The sequence below is a fragment of the Staurois parvus genome, unplaced genomic scaffold (genome assembly GCF_062004578.1).
Source record: "Staurois parvus isolate SC_StPar_1 unplaced genomic scaffold, SC_StPar_1.0 ptg000667l, whole genome shotgun sequence".
Classification (NCBI taxonomy): domain Eukaryota; kingdom Metazoa; phylum Chordata; class Amphibia; order Anura; family Ranidae; genus Staurois; species Staurois parvus.
The window spans coordinates 57,852-77,500 of record NW_028318463.1 but is presented as its reverse complement, the minus strand read 5'-3'; the positions used below and the strand labels follow the sequence as shown (position 1 = coordinate 77,500).

The following is a 19,649-nucleotide window of genomic DNA, read 5'->3' as shown; positions in this document are numbered from 1 at the left end:
CAGAGCACTGACTTTAGATAAAAATGATCCCTTTTATATCCTTACACTCCCTTGATCCTAGTAGTAGTATTAAGCCCATGTTGTGGATTATTTACTGTGGCCAGCTTGGCATTGGGTGACAACCAGTGGCACTATGGGGTTCACAATGGAGCAGACCATTTTGCTGCAACTCCTTTCATCAAAAGCCTTGTTTATGGAGTCAAATTCAGTCATGTAACAGTATACCAACAGTACTGCTGGCCGCTTGGTGCTTGATCATTCACACGCAGTGAGACATTTTCATGAGAGGCCTATGGGGGTGTGTTGCTTGCAGGCTATACCGACCTTCTAAAGCTTACGGTGCTGACCTCCTTTAAAAATGCTAGCTTGCTTGCTGTCATGCTGATCATTGTTATACGGTTACCTTGTACAGTCTCAGTGATCACTGGGGAGTGGAGACTGAGGAAATTTTCCTCCTGTCTGCAACAGACTGATGGCATGGTTCACTCAGGTTCTTCTGCTCTGCTTGAGCATTGTATCTAGGTTGGGGGCTCAAAAAATGTTTTTTTTTTTAAAAAACCCTATACCGCACTTTGGTACTTGCGTTAGGATACCGCTTCCCCGTCTGTACACCGACCACAGACACCACAACACACCATACAAGACTAGATGACACCAATCTTGGAAGTAAACCAGGAAATAGACTACTTTATTTTAACACAGATACAAGATATATACATTCAAGGGAACAACCCCCCCTCCCTGCATAATGTCACAGGGCGGGGCAATCTGCCTTTAGTAACAAGAGACACACTAGAAGACATTCCTATCAGGAGGGAGGCTGCTGGAGACACCCCCCACCAAGCCAATACACAAACACCTACATCCCATAATAGTTTTCTCCCAAGCCAGACACATAATAGAACAATTGGATGCAACCACATGGCATTAAGCAATCCACAAGCCCCCCACCCCAATATTAGGACAGATCATCCTGTACCCCTAACAAGCACAGGGTGACTTACACATAAGAGGGATATGGGGAGCTGAGACAGGGGTCTCCCCACCTCTCCAAAGTGTTCCATGGGCCCCCCACCCAAAGTGACTCCCATCACAGATAGCAATAAAGCTTTTTATATATAGTATACTTTTGGTGGATATTGTAACAAGCCAGAGACTTATTCATGAAAACCTCTACTGATGCAAGGCAAAGCAATAGGTTTACTTTAAAGCCCCCCCCCCCCAATCAGAACATAAACTATATGGCCAAAAGCTTGTGGATACCTGACCATCACATATGAGCCCATTGGCCCATCCTATTTCAAAACCATGGCCATTAATATGCAGTTAGTGCCCCCATAATTGACTCCACTCATCTGGAAAGGCTTTATATAAAATTTTGGAGTATGTCTGTGGGAATCGCCAGAAGAACATTTGTGAGGTTAGGTACGGATGTTAGATGAGAAGACCTGGCTCAAAATTGTTGTACCAATTCAACCGAGAGGTGTTCACTAGGATTGAGGTTAGCCGTTCTTCCACATCAAACTGCCTTTTTGGAGCTGGCTCTATACACAAAGGAACAAAAAAGAACCTTCACCCAACTGGTCCAACAGGTTGGAATGTGTGTCCATTGCACAAGAGGAACATTTGTGAGATCAAGTGCTGATGTTGGATGAGAAGACCTGGCTCAGATTCGGTGTTCCAATTCAACCTAAAGATGCTCAGTAGATTTGCGGTCCGCCATTTTTCCACACCAAAACTCATCAAATCATGTGTTTTTGGAACTGGTTCTGTATGAAAGGGCACAGTCATGATGGAGCAGAAAAGGGCTTTCACCCAACTGATACCACAAGGTTGGACTGTTTATATTAACAGTACACTTTATTGGAAACATTTGAACCTACTCATTTGGAGAGATGTACACAAATGTTTAGCCATGTTGGTAGGGGGTGAGGGTTAGATGTCTGTTTGGCTCTAAAGTGTATCTACCATTCATTTCCCAGTTGTCCGGCTAGAGCGTAAAAATTAATCCTTGTGTAAGCTCTAGGTAAGGATTCAGCAGGGGTAACCGCAGGGCTGGATCTAGCCTGTTTGATGTGGGAGTGCAATAAAAAAATGTCAGGGGGGTAGAGAATGGGAGGTCAGCAGGGCAGTGCACAGAGATCTGCAAGGCAGTGTACAGGGGTCAGCAGGGCAGAGCATAGGGGACAGCAGGGCAGAGCACTGGGGTCAGCAGGGCAGAACACAGGGGTCAGCAGGGCAGTGCACAGAGGTCTGCAGGGCAGTGTACAGGGGTCAGCAGGGCAGAGCACAGGGGTCAGCAGGGCAGTGTACAGGGGTCAGCAGGGCAGAGCATAGGGGTCAGCAGGGCAGTGTACAGGGGTCAGCAGGGCAGAGCACAGGGGTCAGTAGGGCAGTGTACAGGGGTCAGCAGGGCAGAGCACAGGGGTCAGCAGGGCAGAGCATAGGGGTCAGCAGGGCAGTGTACAGGGGTCAGCAGGGCAGAGCACAGGGGTCAGCAGGGCAGTGTACAGGGGTCAGCAGGGCAGAGCACAGGGGTCAGCAGGGCAGAGCACAGGGGTCAGCAGGGCAGAGCACAGGGGTCGGCAGAGCTGAGGATAGGGGACAGCAGAGCTGAGGATCGGAGTCAGCAGGGCACAGAGAAGGGGTCATATCTGGCAGGGCAGAGGACAGGAGTCACTGCTGGCAGAGCAGAGGACTGGGGTCATTTTGGCAGGGCAGAGGACATTGGTCACTGCTGCCAGGGCACTCAGTAGAGCTCCTTCTCCCATCCCTGCACTGCGCACAGCCTGGGTACAAGCAGCACAGCTCCTCCACCCCACACAGATAGCTTTGGCTTGGGGGGGGCACAACTAAAATCTGGGGAGACCTAGCCCACCCCAGCACCCCCCTAGATCCGGCCACGGGTAACTGTCTATGTGGCAGCACTGAGCCAATCACTAAGGACTAGCACTGTCACATGTAAGTCTCAAGCTCTTCCATACCTAGAAGTACCAAGTAGTTTTTTGCATGCCTGGCAGCTATAGGGAGTAGTGGAAGAGTGAAATAGGACCCTCACCCTTCACCCAATAACACAGCTTTTTTCCTTCTGGTCCCTCCCAGTCCCATAATTTCGTGTTTTCTTTAAAGGTTTCTAGATTATGTAGCCCCCCCCCCCCGCACGTGTGCATATGTGCCATGGGTCTTCGGGATCAAGCAGAATCTGCAGCACAGGAATTTTTTTCCCCTGCAGGAGCAAATTGGATCGTGCTTTGCTGGGTTTTTTCCCTTCCTCTGGATCAACTGTGGGTGTAGGATTATAACTTTTTTTTTTTTAATGGTTGAACTGGATGGACTTTTGTCTTTTTTTCAGCCAGACTAACTATGTAACTATGTTGTATTCATCTTTTAAGTGAGTGGCTTGTGGGCGGCACGCATTCGGCGCATGCGTGCTCCTTCCTCAGTGCAGATGCAGGGGTTCCCCAAGTATCAAGGTTCCAGATACCAGTGTTGTGTGCCCATGTGCAGTTAATCAGAAATGTTGGAGGGGGTCTGCGGGAATTTGTGGCTGTTTCACCAGAAGAACATTTGTGAGGTCAGGTACTGATGTTGAGTAAGAAGTCCTGGCTCAAAATTGGTGTTCCAGTCGAACCTAAAGGTGCTCAGTAGGGTTGAGGTCAGCCATTCTTCTTCTGGCTCCGCAAGACCTAAAAATGGCAGCATGGGAGGGGCTGGGTGAACATGTCGGGGGACTAAAGTTGAAGGCGAGTATGTGCTACTGGGAAGAGGAAGGAGCATTAAAGAGAACCTGTTTCTTTGTCTTCCATGAGCAAAGCACAATTGTTTTAAGTGTTGGAGTTAACTAGGGAAAATGTCCCCATTTTAGAGTTCAGGTTGTGTCAAATGTTCAGGCAGGGGGGAGAATGAAGTATTAGGGGGTGCTTTACAGGGGTTCTTGGCACCAAGAGCTCTGTGCTTAAAACTACCGAGAAATAATGTACCGCACCCGCAAAATATCCTCCACTGTACATGCAGGACAGGTACTCTTTAAGCAATGGCTGAGTTGCAGTACATAGAACTCGATACTTCCATGCCACTGTACTTGTGCCTCTGTATCCCAACATATGTAACAATGTTACAATTATCACATAAAGACAAATAATGGAACCGACTATGTCATAAGTCTCTTTATGTACCTGGAAATGTGATCTGTACAAAAGTGTAATCATCTGAAATGATTTCTATATTTTACTTTTTTTCTGCTGCATCTGTGACTCATATCCACCATTATTATCAATTGCAATTATTTCTTAGGGCAGATGCCCTTATGGCTCAAATGTAGAAACTGCACATTCAGAAGTCTGTAATGATTACAGTGTTACACAACCCAGGACCCTGCATTCACTATATCTGGCCTCCCCGGACTCTGCATTAACTATATCCGGTCTCCCAGGACCCCGCATTCACTATATCTGGTCTCCCCGGACCCTGCATTCCCTATATCTGGTCTCCCCGGACCCCGCATTCACTATATCCGCTCTCCCTGGACCCTGCATTTACTATATCCGCTCTCCCTGGACCCCGCATTCACTATATCTGGTCTCCCCGGACCCTGCATTCACTATATCTGGTCTCCTCAGACCCTGCATTCACTATATCTGGTCTCCCCGGACCCTGCATTCACTATATCTGGTCTCCCCGGACCCTGCATTCACTAAATCCTCTCTTCCGGACCCTGCATTCACTATATCTGGTCTCCCCGGACCCTGCATTCACTATATCCGGTCTCCTCAGACCCTGCATTCACTATATCTGGTCTCCCCGGACCCTGCATTCACTATATCCGCTCTCCCCAGACCCTGCATTCACTATATCCTCTCTCCCCGGACCCTGCATTCACTATATCCGGTCTCCTCAGACCCTGCATTCACTATATCCGGTCTCCTCAGACCCTGCATTCACTATATCCTCTCTCCCCGGACCCTGCATTCACTATATCCGGTCTCCCCGGACCCTGTATTCACTATATCTGGTCTTCCAGGACCCTGCATTCACTATATCCACTCTCCCCGGACCCTGCATTCACTATATCCGGTGTCCCCGGACCCTGCATTTACTATATCCGGTCTCCCTGGACCCTGCATTCACTATATCTGGTCTCCCCGGACCCTGCATTCACTATATCTGGTCTCCTCAGACCCTGCATTCACTATATCTGGTCTCCCCGGACCCTGCATTCACTATATCTGGTCTCCCCGGACCCTGCATTCACTAAATCCTCTCTTCCGGACCCTGCATTCACTATATCTGGTCTCCCCGGACCCTGCATTCACTATATCCGGTCTCCTCAGACCCTGCATTCACTATATCTGGTCTCCCCGGACCCTGCATTCACTATATCCGCTCTCCCCAGACCCTGCATTCACTATATCCTCTCTCCCCGGACCCTGCATTCACTATATCCGGTCTCCTCAGACCCTGCATTCACTATATCCTCTCTCCCCGGACCCTGCATTCACTATATCCGGTCTCCCCGGACCCTGTATTCACTATATCTGGTCTTCCAGGACCCTGCATTCACTATATCCACTCTCCCCGGACCCTGCATTCACTATATCCGGTGTCCCCGGACCCTGCATTTACTATATCCGGTCTCCCTGGACCCTGCATTCACTATATCCGGTCTCCCTGGACCCTGCTTTTACTATATCCGGTCTCCCAGGACCCCGCATTCACTATATCTGGTCTCCCCGGACCCTGCATTCACTATACCTGGTCTCCCCGGACCCTGCATTCACTATATCCTCTCTCCCTGGACCCTGCATTCACTATATCTGGTCTCCCCGGACCCTGCATTCACTATATCTGGTCTCCCCGGACCCTGCATTCACTATATTCGCTCTCCCCGGACCCTGCATTCACTATATCCGCCCTCCCCGGACCCTGCATTCACTATATCCGGTCTCCTCAGACCCTGCATTCACTATATCTGGTCTCCCCGGACCCTGCATTCACTATATCCTCTCTCCCTGGACCCTTCATTCACTATATCTGGTCTCCCCGGACCCTGCATTCACTATATCTGGTCTCCCCGGACCCTGCATTCACTATATTCGCTCTCCCCGGACCCTGCATTCACTATATCCGCCCTCCCCGGACCCGGCATTCACTATATCCGGTCTCCTCAGACCCTGCATTCACTATATCTGGTCTCCCCGGACCCTGCATTCACTATATTCGGTCTACCCGGACCCTGCATTCACTATATCTGGTCTCCCCGGACCCTGTATTCACTATATCTGGTCTTCCAGGACCCTGCATTCACTATATCCACTCTCCCCGGACCCTGCATTCACTATATCCGGTCTCCCCGGACCCTGCATTTACTATATCCGGTCTCCCTGGACCCTGCATTTACTATATCTGGTCTCCCCGGTCCCTGCATTCACTATATCTGGTCTTCCAGGACCCTGCATTCACTATATCCGCTCTCCCCAGACCCTGCATTCACTATATCTGGTCTCCCCGGACCCAGCATTCACTATATCTGGTCTCCCAGGACCCTGCATTCACTATATCCGGTATCCCACAGTACAAACAACATGGTAATGCAATTATTTTAGTAATTATAAACTGCTAAATACCTTTTCTCATCAGCAGTATATAGCAGTCTTGTGACTTCTATCAGTGTCCAGCAGAGCACTGGTTAAATCTTGTAGGAGGAGTTTTCTTTCTGCTCTAGGAGGATGCAGAACCCCTGACCTCTGGACAGTGTTGATTGGCCCTGTACTGATCACATGCACTCTCCCAAGAAAAAAAAAACCTCTCCAGCAATACACACTAAACTGAGCATGTGCAGAGTGACTCCACATGATATGTCTTATCAGACGATAAGAGGGGGACACTGGAAGAAGGGGAGGATCGGAGAAGACAGGATCAAACAGCGTTTTTACACAATGCAGAGGATTAACCCCTTAGGTTCCACAGTGAGTATAACAAGCATGCTTTGCTGCATCTACAGACTGATGTTACTGTTGTGGGATTAGTAACATTTTAATGCCAGTGCTGAACCCTGCCTTGGCTGCATTCACTTAATCACGAAGAAAATGGCTGTGATATAAATAATTTCTTTACTGATTCGTCAGTGAAATCCCTCTTTGTGAATGAAATTGAACAATGACTAAGTATGATCTCCACTCCCGAGAATCTGATGAAAGTGCAAAACAGCCCACCCCACCAGCCTACTTTCACATCCCCCAGATGAGGTCTGTGCACACAACATACAATGTCAACACCGTGCACACATCCGTGCACCTGCTATGTGTTTGTGAGTGCAGCTTGAGCCATCCGCCCCCACACACAGCTGCCTGAACACCCCATAACACGGGGAGGTACAGGCATAGGAGGCACCACATCTCTTATCATGAACCATTCCCAACGGTATCAGACATATATGTGGTGTCACAGGGGTAGACCTTTTTCACCAACAAGTTCTGTGGTCATACCAATGATCGGGAACAAAGAGGACTGGTACCCAGTCATGTGATCCCTGTGATAGCCAATTAAAACCATGACTTGTTTTAGGCCCCCCCCAACAATCCGGACCTGGGAGGACCAGCTCCCAATCATGTGATCAATGTGATAGACAATGACACCCATAGCTTGTTTTACACACCTCCCCAACAGCTCCTGGTCATGCAATTACTGTGATAGCCAATGACAGCCATGGCTTGTGTAGCGCTACCCCCTTAGGAGTTGCTGAAGATTTGGGTCCCCCTATAGTTCTGCACAGTCAGGCAACACACATTTCCTTCCAGTCTTGCACTCCAGAGACAGTCAACAGGGCACCTCCCCGATAGCTCCTGGTCTCATACTAAAGATTAGGAGCCTGGAGGACCGGCCCTGGTCATATATCAATAGCCAGTGACAGCCAAGATTATTTTAGATGCCTCCTCAACATCTTCTGGTCTCATAAGGATGATTGGGAGTTGGGAGGACCAGCTGGTCTCATACTAACAATTGGGAGCTTGGAGGACCGGCTCCTGGTCATGTGATCAATGTGATAGACACTGACACCCATAGCTTGTTTTACGCACCTCCCCAACAGCTCCTGGTCATGCGATTACTGTGATAGCCAATGACAGCCATGGCTTGTGTAGCACTACCTCCTTAGGAGTTGCTGAAGATTTGGGTCCCCCTATAGTTCTGCACAGTCAAGCAACACACATTTCCTTCCAGTCTTGCACTCCAGAGATGGTCAACAGGGCACCTCCCCGAAAGTTCCTGGTCTCAAACTAAAGATTAGGACCCTGGAGGACCGGTCCTGGTCATATATCAATAGCCAGTGACAGCCGAGATTGTTTTAGATACCTCCTCAACAGCTCCTGGTCTCATAAGGATCATTGGGAGTCGGGAGGACCAGCTGGTCTCATACTAACAATTGGGAGCTTGGAGGACCGGCTCCTGGTCATGTGATCACTGAGATAGCCAGTGACAGCCATAGCTTGTTTTACGCACCTTCCCAACAGCTCCTGGTCATGCGATTACTGAGATAGCCATTGACAGCCATGGCTTGTGTAGCCCTTAGGAGTTGCTGAAGATTTGGGCTCCCCTATAGTTCTGCACAGTCAAGCAACACACATTTCCTTCCAGTCTTGCACTCCAGAGACGGTCAACAGGGCACCTCCCCGAAAGCTCCTGGTCTCAAACTAAAGATTAGGAGCCTGGAGGACCGGTCCTGGTCATATATCAATAGCCAGTGACCGCCAAGATTGTTTTAGATGCCTCCTCAACAGCACCTGATCTCATAAGGATGATTGGGAGTCGGGAGGACCAGCTGGTCTCATACTAACAATTGGGAGCTCGGAGGATCGGCTCCTGGTCATGTGATCACTGAGATAGCCAGTGACGGCCATAGCTTGTTTTACGCACCTCCCCAACAGCTCCTGGTCATGCGATTACTGAGATAGCCATTGACAGCCATGGCTTGTGTAGCCCTTAGGAGTTGCTGAAGATTTGGGTCCCCCTATAGTTCTGCACAGTCAAGCAACACACATTTCCTTCCAGTCTTGCACTCCAGAGACAGTCAACAGGGCACCTCCCCGACAGCTCCTGGTCTCAAACTAAAGATTAGGAGCCTGGAGGACCGGTCCTGGTCATATAGAATAGCCAGTGACAGCCATGATTGTTTTAGATGCCTCCTCAACAGCTCCTGGTCTCATAAGAATGATTGGGAGTCGGGAGGACCAATTGGTCTCATACTAACAACTGCGAGCTTGGAGGACCGGCTCCTCGTCATGTGAAAACTGAGATAGCCAGTGACGGGCATGGCTTGTTTTAGGCACCTCCCCAACAGAAATTGGTCTTACCATAACGATCAGGAGCTAGGAGGACCGGCCTCAGTTATATGATCACTACGACAGCCAATGACAGCTGTGATTTAGATGCCTCCTTGACATCTACTGGTCTCATACAAACGATATGATCAGGAGTTGGAAAGACCAGCTCCTGGTCATGTGACCACGAAAAAATGGGCAGCAGGAGGGCTTCCCCCAAAGTACCTTGTCCTCATGTTGATGGGGACAAGGGCCTCTTCCCCACAACCATGGCCGGTGATTGTGGGGGTCTGCGGGCGGGGGGGATTTAACAAGGGGGCCCCCACCAGGTGAATGAGTATGGGGTACATGGTACCGCTACCCATTCACAAACAAAAAGTGTAGTGTAAAAAATGACAGCAGACGGTCTTTGATAAGTCCTTTAGTAAAAACAAAAATTTTAAAAATGTCCCCCTGAAGGTTGCAGCTTCATAGCCGGGTGCCCACTGCGCATGTGCGAGAAGCACTGTGCTTGGTGAATGGCCCTGTAGTCTTCTGGGACCTATCACGTGTACCAGAAGACTACGGGGAGGGAGGGGGGGAGGACAACTTCCACTTCTGATTGCCTAGGCGATTGCAGCGGAAGTGGGAGTGGGTAACTGTCAAATTTGGGTACCCAAAGGTGCCAATTCTTAATGGGGAGCGGGGGACAAAGACTTAAAGTGGAACTTCCCTTTTTGGGTGGAGCTCCGCTTTAACCACTTGCCCTCCAGAGGATTTCCCCCCCCCCCCCCCGTTCCTGACCAGACCATTGTTTGTGTTACGGCACCGCATCACTTTAACTGACAATTGCGCAGTCATGCAATGCTGCACCCAAATTAAATTTACGTCCTTTTTTCCCCATAAATAAAGCTTTCTTTTGGTGGTATTTGATTGCCGGTGCATTTTTTATTTTTTGCGCTATTAACAAAAAAATTTGGATAATTTTGTAAAAATTTTTTTTTCACTTTTTGCTATTAAACATGTCCAGTAAAAAAATAAAAAAAAACAAATTTTGTCATAAATTTAGACCAAAATGTATTCTGCTCTGTGTAAAAAAATAGTAAAAAAGAATCCCAATTTGTGTAAACGAATTGGTTTATGTGAAAGTTATAGCGCCTACAAATGGCGATATATATACTGGAATAGTTTAAAAAAATTTTTTTTACTAGTAATGGCGGCGATCAGCGACTTATAGCAAGACTGCGGGACTGTGGCGGGCATTCTGACACTAGGGGGGAACTGACTTGGTGTCACTGACATCCCCAGTGTCACCAATACAGTGATTAGTGCTAATAAAAAGCACTGACAGTGTACTAATGGCACTGGGCAGGAAGGGGTTAACATCTGGGGCGATCAAAGGGTTAACTGTGTGCTGAGTGTGTTTTACTAGGGAAACACACTGCTTTGTATTACTTTGCTATGCAAAGCAGTGTGCAGGAGCTGACAGGGGAGAGATCTGTATTGTTCATACACAGGTCTCTCCCCCGTAGGTGATACTCGGCGATCACCGGGTGCCGGGGGGGGATTGACAGCTGAGGCCGCGAATGGCGGCGCAGGTAGGGTGTGTGCACGGCTACTACCTGAAGATGCAAAATCGTATATATTTTCACCATAGGCCATAGTCCGGACAGTAAACTGGCCCCTTGCTTAGAAAGTTTGGAGACCCCTGTTCTAGTTGGATCCCACAGGTATAGCATAGTTGGTCCAATCCATGACTGGAATGCAGTTTTAAAAATCTGGTGTGGTAACAAAGGTTGTCATTACCCATGGACTCACCCGCCGGGTTAAAGACCAGAAGCTGCAAATCAGTTTAAATGGAATGGGTCGAAAACTCATTCTAGTTTCGCTTTCATCTTTAAAGTACAAAACACGTAGACAAAGTTCATGTCCCCATTTATGCAGATCGTGACGAATTAATGTGCTAAAAATGATTGGCTAAACCCACATTTTGCATTTTCACCAATACTTCTCCTTTATAATGACTTTTTAAAATAACATACAGTATATGATAATTCACAGGTTGGGTGACACGCAGGGCTGTTGTTAGAAACCACGGAGCCCTATACAGCTAATCTCACCCCCCCCCCAAAAAAAAAACTTTACTAGGCTTCAGTTAAGAATGATCACAGTGAGTGATTGGTACCAATCACTCATTGTGTTCATTCAGGAAAGGAAGGGCTGGTATATGTGATACATTTTCTGGACCCTCCCCCACACTCCATCCTGAAGGATCCTATTGTGTACTTGCAGCTGCTGGTAGGAAAGAGAGGAGGGAATCCGGCAGCACCATGGGGGTGGGGGCATACAGGGGGACCTGGGCAGCAGGAGGGAAGTATAGTGCACAAGGAGGGTGATGGGTGCAGCATGGGGGCAATTACTGGAGCCGATCCCCTTTATGACTCTTCTCTGCCCACATGGAAGAAAAATATGTTTAAATTATATTTTAAAAATATTCTTCCCAAATATATTGACATATATTTGAAATACTACAATTTTGGCCGTATTCAATATATTTCAAAATATATTTCAGTAAATATATATATATACAGTTGTGTTCAAAATAATAGCAGTGTGTTGAAAAAAGTGACTAAAGCTGAAAATCCTTCTAATAGCTTTTCTTTCCATCCACACAAATGCATTGGGAACACGACACATTCTATTCCAAATCACAACATGAAGAAAAATACATCAAATTTGTGTTGTTCCTCTAAAAAAATTGAAGAAAAGTGAATATTAGACGGTTCAAAAAAATAGCAGTGTTTGTATTCTTCTTTACAAACTCAAACATTCACTATATAAACTGAGAAATGTTTGAAGATTTTGCTTTCCTTTGAATGACTTCATGAATATTTGGTTGTAGTCGCACTGTTTCTGAGAACTGCTGTACATCTGTGTTGCATGGAGTCACCCAACTTCTGGCCCCTGTGATCAGGTATTCCAGCCCAGGATGATTGGACCACATTCCACAGTTCTTCTCTATTTCTTGGTTTTGCCTCAGAAACGGCATTTTTGATGTCACCCCACAAGTTTTATATTGGATTAAGATCCGGGGATTGGGCTGGCCACTCCATAACGTCCATCTTGTTGGTCTGGAACCAAGATGTTGCACATTTACTGGTGTGTTTGGGGTCGTTGTCTTGTTGGAACACCCATTTCAAGGGCATTTCCTCTTCAGCATAAGGCAGCATGACCTCTTCAAGTATTCTGATGTATTCAAACTGATCCATGATCCCTGGTATGTGATAAATAGGCCCAACACCGTAGTATGAGAAACATCCCCATATCATGATGCTTGCACCACCATGCTTCACTGTCTTCACAGTGTACTGTGGCTTGAATTCAGTGTTTGGGGGTCGTCTGACAAACTGTCTCCACCCACTAGACCCAAAAAGAACAATCTTACTTTCATCAGTCCACAAAATGTTGCGCCATTTCTCTTTAGGCCAGTCAATGTGCTCTTTGGCAAATTGTAACCTCTTCAGCATGTCTTTTTTTCAACAGTGGGACTTTGCGGGGACTTCTTGCAGATAGCTTGGCTTCACATTGGTGTCTTCTAATTGTAACAGTCCTCACAGGGAACGTCACACCTTCTTTCATCTTCCTGGAGCTGATTGTTGGCTGAGTCCACGCCATTTTGGCTATTCTTCTATCCATTCGAATGGTAGTTTATATATATATATATATATATATATATGCCGGCATCGGCCGGAGGAGATGGCCGGGGACTCTGCAGGGGGGACATCACGGGAGCGAAGGACAAGGTAAGTGCTGCAGGGAATCCCTGAGCAACGCTGCATGGTAAGCCCGAGTGTAGCTCGGGGTTACCGATTTTGGTACTGAAACTTTACCCCGAGCTACACTCGGGAGGTTAAGAGCTGTAATTCCTAAACCCTTCCTCCAATTTGGATGTACATACCCTCAAATTAAACCTGAGAGTGCGCACTTTAAGCCCATATCCATTATATAACTATAGCTTGAATATGTTTTGGTCAATAAAGGAAAAAATCTAATATTGTGCCTGTGTCCAAATATATATGGACCTAACTGTAATATATATATATATACCGTATTTTTCGCTCCATAAGACGCACCTAGGTTTTAGAGGCAGAAAACAGGAAAAAAAATTCTGAACTAATGGACTGCAGACACAGTACAGGAGATGACCAGAGACTGCAGACATAGTACAGGAGATGACCAGAGACTGCAGACATAGTACAGGAGATGACCAGAGACTGCGGACACAGTACAGGAGATGACCAGAGACTGCGGACACAGTACAAGAGATGACCAGAGACTGCGGACACAGTACAGGAGATGACCAGAGACTGCAGACATAGTACAGGAGATGACCAGAGACTGCGGACACAGTACAGGAGATGACCAGAGACTGCGGACACAGTACAGGAGATGACCAGAGACTGCGGACACAGTACAGGAATGACCAGAGACTGCGGACACAGTACAGGAGATGACCAGAGACTGCAGACACAGTACAGGAGATGACCAGAGACTGCGGACACAGTACAGGGATGACCAGAGACTGCGGACACAGTACAGGGGATGACCAGAGACTGCGGACAGCACAGGGATGACCAGAGACTGCGGACACAGTACAGGGATGACCAGAGACTGCGGACATAGTACAGGAGATGACCAGAGACTGCGGACACAGTGCAGGGGATGACCAGAGACTGTGGACACAGTACAGGGATGACCAGAGACTGCGGACAGCACAGGGATGACCAGAGACTGCGGACATAGTACAGGGATGACCAGAGACTGCGGACACAGTACAGGGATGACCAGAGACTGCGGACAGTACAGGGATGACCAGAGACTGCGGACAGTACAGGGATGACCAGAGACTGCGGACAGTACAGGGATGACCAGAGACTGCAGACATAGTACAGGAGATGACCAGAGACTGCAGACACAGTACAGGGGATGACCAGAGACTGCGGACACAGTACAGGGGATGACCAGAGACTGCGGACACAGTGCAGGAGATGACCAGAGACTGCGGACACAGTGCAGGGGATGACCAGAGACTGCGGACACAGTGCAGGAGATGACCAGAGACTGCGGACACAGTACAGGAGATGACCAGAGACTGCGGACAGCACAGGGATGACCAGAGACTGCGGACACAGTGCAGGAGATGACCAGAGACTGCGGACACAGTACAGGAGATGACCAGAGACTGCGGACAGTACAGGGATGACCAGAGACTGTGGATAGTACAGGAGATGACCAGAGACTGCGGACAGCACAGGGATGACCAGAGACTGTGGATAGTACAGGGGATGACCGCTGACCTTTGGGGAGGGGGGGGAGCGGGTACTTGAATTTGACAGGTACCCGCTCCCACTTCCGCGGAGTTGTTCTTTCATCTTACCTGTTCCTCTATCCAGCCGCTGTCTTCCCGGCTTCTGTAATGGCACTCGGCATGACAGCCGGGTGCCCAGTGCGCATGAGCGAGAAGCACTTGCGCTTTGTGATTGGTCCGGCGGCTTCTGGGATCTGTCATGTGTCCCAGGTACCGCCTTACCATTCACAAAAAGCACCGCTTCCTGCGCATGCGCACTTGGCACCCGGCTGTCATGCCCACACTACAGAAGCCGGGAAGACCGCGCCGCTGGATAGAGGAATGGGTAAGATGAAAGAACAACTCCACGGAAGTGGGAGCGGGTACCTGTCAAATTCAAGTACCCACTCCCCCCCCTCCCCAAAGGTCAGCAGTCATCTCTATAAGGTCCCGCTGTAGAGCTGAGCGGCCGGCCCGGTATTCTGACACGGCGGCAGTGGAAATACCGGACCGGCCGCTCCATATTCACTCCATAAGACGCACTGACATTTTTCCCCCTTTTTTGGGGGGAAAAAAGTGCGTCTTATGGTGCGAAAAATACGGTATATATATATATATATATATATATATATATATATATATTTATATATATTAAAATATATTTTGAAATATATTGAATATAGCCAAAATTGTAGTATTTCAAATATATGTCAATAAATTTGGGAAGAATATTTCTTCCATATGGGTGCAGCAGCTGAAAGCCAGCGGGAGGAGGAGGAGAAGAAACTAGCTTTCAGCGAAAGCCATACAGGGGATCGGTTCCAGTAATTGCCCCTGCCACCGCTGTACTGGTCTCCCTCCCTGCCCACATCCAATTCATCCAGCTGCCTCGGCCCCGTACAGGAGGATTGGTGGTACCCCTTTATCCACAGCCCTGGTGACACGTCACTTTTTGGTAGTCATACAGTGTATCTTTTTATAGAGGTTCATTCATTAAACCAAAAAGATGGACAAGGAAGAGGGACCGATGGAAAGTCCCTTTAAATGGGGCACAGTTGGGAGCCATGCTCTCCCCATCGCTGCACTCTGCACTCAGCCCCGGCTGCTGTTTGTGGCTTCCTATTTTTAGTGCAGAGAGAAAGTGAGCACGCTTGTGCGGAGAGAAAGGGGGCAATAGGGGGGGGGGATGTTTTCCACCAATGAGAGCATCCGGCGCGATGTACAAATTTTCTGTAACGGGAAACCAGACCCACAAACCAAAAGCTCTGTATTCTGTATTCGGGCTTCCGTGGCTTGCCACATTTAAATAAATACAGACACCCAGTACACAAAGGTTAATGATAACATTCAAAGTGCAGTAGCTCCCAGCAACCAATCAGAAATCATTTTTTTAGCTTGTAATAATTTGGGTCATGTATATTGGTTACTGTTATTACAGCTTTTTTATGCTTTGCTCTTTTAGTGCCCGGTCATATCGGTGCAATTTCAGATGTGATTTGCGAATTGAATTGCACCTGAAATTGCTTTTGATGAATGCGAACGTCAGTGTCTGAACATGTGGAATTTTCTGCAGCGTGATTACTAAAGTAGTTCCTGCATTACGTTTTCTGCAGTTTTGTTGCAATTTCACATACACTGCTCAAAAAAATGAAAGGAACACTGAAAAGCCATCAGACCTCAATGGGGACAAATCTCCTGCTGGATCTCTATCCTGACATGGACGGGGTAATGTGTTAGGAATGTAAGGATGCCCCATCGTTTGATGGAAATGAAAATGATCGACCTACAGAGGACTGAATTTAAAGACAGCAGGCGAGTCCATTTTGCTGAAATGTCATTGCAGCAACTCAGAATGGTCTTCAGTAGTTTGTGTGGCCCCCATGTGCTTGTATGCATGCCTGACAACGTCGGGGGAGGCTCCTAATGAGTCCACGGATGGTGTCCTGGGGGATTTCCTCCCAGATCTGGACCAGGGCATCACTGAGCTCCTGGACAGTCTGAGGTGAAACCTGGCAGCGTCAGATGGACCAAAACATGACATCCCAGAGGTGTTCTATTGGATTTAGGTCAGGTAAGCGTCGGGACCATTCAATGGTATCAATTCTTTCATCCTCCAGTAAATGTCTGCATACTCTCCCCACATGAGGCCGGACATTGTCGTGCACCAGGAGGAACCCAGGACCCACTGCACCAGTGTAGGGTCTGACAATGGGTCCAAGGATTTCATCCCGATACCTAATGGCAGTCAGGGTGCCATTGTCTAGCCTGTAGAGGTCTGTGCGTCCCTCCATGGATATGCCTCCCCAGACCATCACTGACCCACCACCAAAACGGTCATGCTGAACCATGTTACAGGCAGCAGAACGTTCTCCACGCCTTCTCCAGACCCTTTCACATCTGTCACATGTGCTCAGGGTGAACCTGCTCTCATCTGTGAAAAGCACAGGGAGCCAGTGGTGGACCTGCCAATTCTGGGGTTCAATGGCAAATGCCAATCCAGCTCTATGGTGCCGGGCAGTGAACACAGGGCCCACTAGAGGACGTTGGGCCCTCAGGCCACCCTCATGAAATCTGTTTCTGATTATTTGGTCAGAGACATTCACACCAGTGGCCTGCTGAAGGTCATTTTGTAGGGCTCTGGCAGTGCTCATCCTGTTCCTCCATTAGCAGATACCGGTCTTGCTGATGGGTTAAGGACCTTCTATGGCCCTGTCCAGCTCTCCTAGACCAGGGGTGGGCAACTGTGGCCCTCCAGCTGTTGTAGAACTACAAGTCCCATGAGGCATTGCAAAACTGACAGTTACAAGCATGACTCCCAAAGGCAAAGGCATGATGGGACTTGTAGTTCACCAACAGCTGGAGGGCCACAGTTGCCCACCCCTGTACTGCCGGTCTCCTGGAACATCCTCCATGCCCTTGAGACTGTGCTGGGAGACACAGAAATCCTTCTGGCAATTACACATATTGATGTGCCATCCTGGAGGAGTTGGACTGCCTGTACAACCTCTGTAGGGTCCAGGTATGGCCTCGTGCTACCAGTAGTGACACCGACCCTAGCCAAATGCAAAACTAGTGAAAAGCAGTCAGAAAAGATGAGTAGGGAAAAAAATGTCAGTGGCCTCCACCTGTAAAACCATTCCTGTTTTGGGGGTCATCTCATTGTTGCCCATCTAGTACATTTGTTGTTAATTTCATTAGCACCAAAGCAGCTGAAACTGATTAACAACCACCTCTGCTACTTACCTGACCAGATCAATATCCCAGGAGTGTCATTGATTTGATGCTAGACTCTGATTAAAAAGTATTCCTATCATTTTTTGAGCACTGTACATAGACTATAACGGAGTTTGCACTGCAAATTGCAAGAAATCATTGCAAATCTTCACAAGTAGCAATAAAGTCTTCAGAAATTGCACCTGAAATTTTGCTGAAATTGCGCCCAAATCGCGCAATTTTACATCTCAGTGGCGTGACCGGTGACTTAAGCACTTACTGACCGATGTACGTATATAAACGTCCTGCTAACAAGTGGTTATAGCAATATTATGGCTGCAGCCATGATCCTCCTACCATTTTTCTAGCCAGTGATTGGCTGTTTTGTACTTTTACAGGACTGTGAAGGGCCATCCCTCCTCCCACCACCAACCTTCCCTTGCTCCAGGGAGCCTGGTACCCTGGTAAGTAGCCAAGATGGTTTCCCACAGAGGAGATGGAGGAACTTCCATTCCCTCATTTCCTCTGTGATGATTGAACCTGGAAGCCACGAGGATTGTGTCTCAACTTCTGGTTTCAGAACTGTCACTGTAACAGCCAGGGAAGCAGCTAACCAAGCGTGATCTGTGCTTGTCCACGAATGTGCGTTGCAGTAAAACTTGACAGAAGTTCTAACTCTTCCCCGATCTATCCAAAACTTAGAAAATACATCAGGGTTGATTTCCTAAAAGCGAATAGAATGTGCACTCTTCAAGGGCAGTTGCTCCAGAGCTTATAAAATGACGGGAAGCTCTGCTGACTTCCATCATCCAATCATGTGCAAGCAAAAAGCTTTCTTTTAAATTTTCCTTGCACGTAATTGGGTATTCTTTGCAAAGTGAAGTTTCCCCTCATCTACTAAACTCTTGAGCAACTGCACTTTCAAAGTGCATAGTCTATTTGCCTTTAGTAAATCTGCCCCTTAGTCTCTGTGCGGGAGCTTCCTGTAATAAAGACCAGCCACTTCTGCTCTCTCTCCTTGTGCAGGGTGACTGGTCTGGTCTCCGCCCCCTCCTGTAGTTTTTTACAGGTAGCCTGTAGTGGGTGGAGCCTACCAGATCCCTCCCATAGTTCTGCTCTCTGCACAACCTATGTACAGCACAGTGATGATGCCACTGCTCCTTTTACATGGTAATATCTCGGTTTGTAAAAGCATTTGGTGCACACAAAGTGGATTTATATCTTTTGTGGCTATTGAGGAATATATTTAAATGAGAGTATTTGTGCCCAGAGTACACCATAAAAACAAACGGCTTTCAGATACAGTTTTTTTTTGTCTTTGCAAATATGTTATTTTAGGCATTTCTCTGAATTACAAAGACACTGTTTGAGGAACTGAGGGTTAGTAAATAGTCATCAGTATACAGTGCATAGATTTGAATGTGGACGACCGTTGACCGTGATGCCATGTAGAAGGGGGAAGGTGGGGTGACGTCATAGGGGGTATTTTAATGATGCTGCAGGCGAAGATTTGACTCAGAATCACAACGAGAAGCCGGCAAAATGGACAGGTGAGGACCTACCTTGTGGGTGTCTGACTTAGTCTTTTGTTCTTAATCAGCCTTTACTGTACAGAACCATCCACCAAAATAGAGCGAATTGTACAGATTCTATATGAATGGTCCTCCGCAGTCATTTCATTACTGACTCAAACCCAAGATTTACAGATCGTTGAACAAGGCGGGGGATGCTGAATTTTCCATCATATGTTACATCATGTAGAATTTTTTTTATAAAGTTGCAAAAAGATTTCATCC

General features: G+C 47.7%; 1 protein-coding gene across 1 annotated transcript in view; it reads left to right on the top strand.

The window, feature by feature from the left end:
* Window positions 1–4,150, top strand: part of LOC149447898 (microfibrillar-associated protein 5-like) — a 41,935-nt gene extending 37,785 nt beyond the window's left edge. The window contains exon 8 of the mRNA XM_089651894.1: window positions 1–4,150. This exon is cut by the window's left edge and continues 156 nt beyond it. The gene's annotated coding sequence lies outside the window, so the exon portion shown is untranslated.
* The last annotated feature ends 15,499 nt before the right edge of the window (window positions 4,151–19,649 follow it).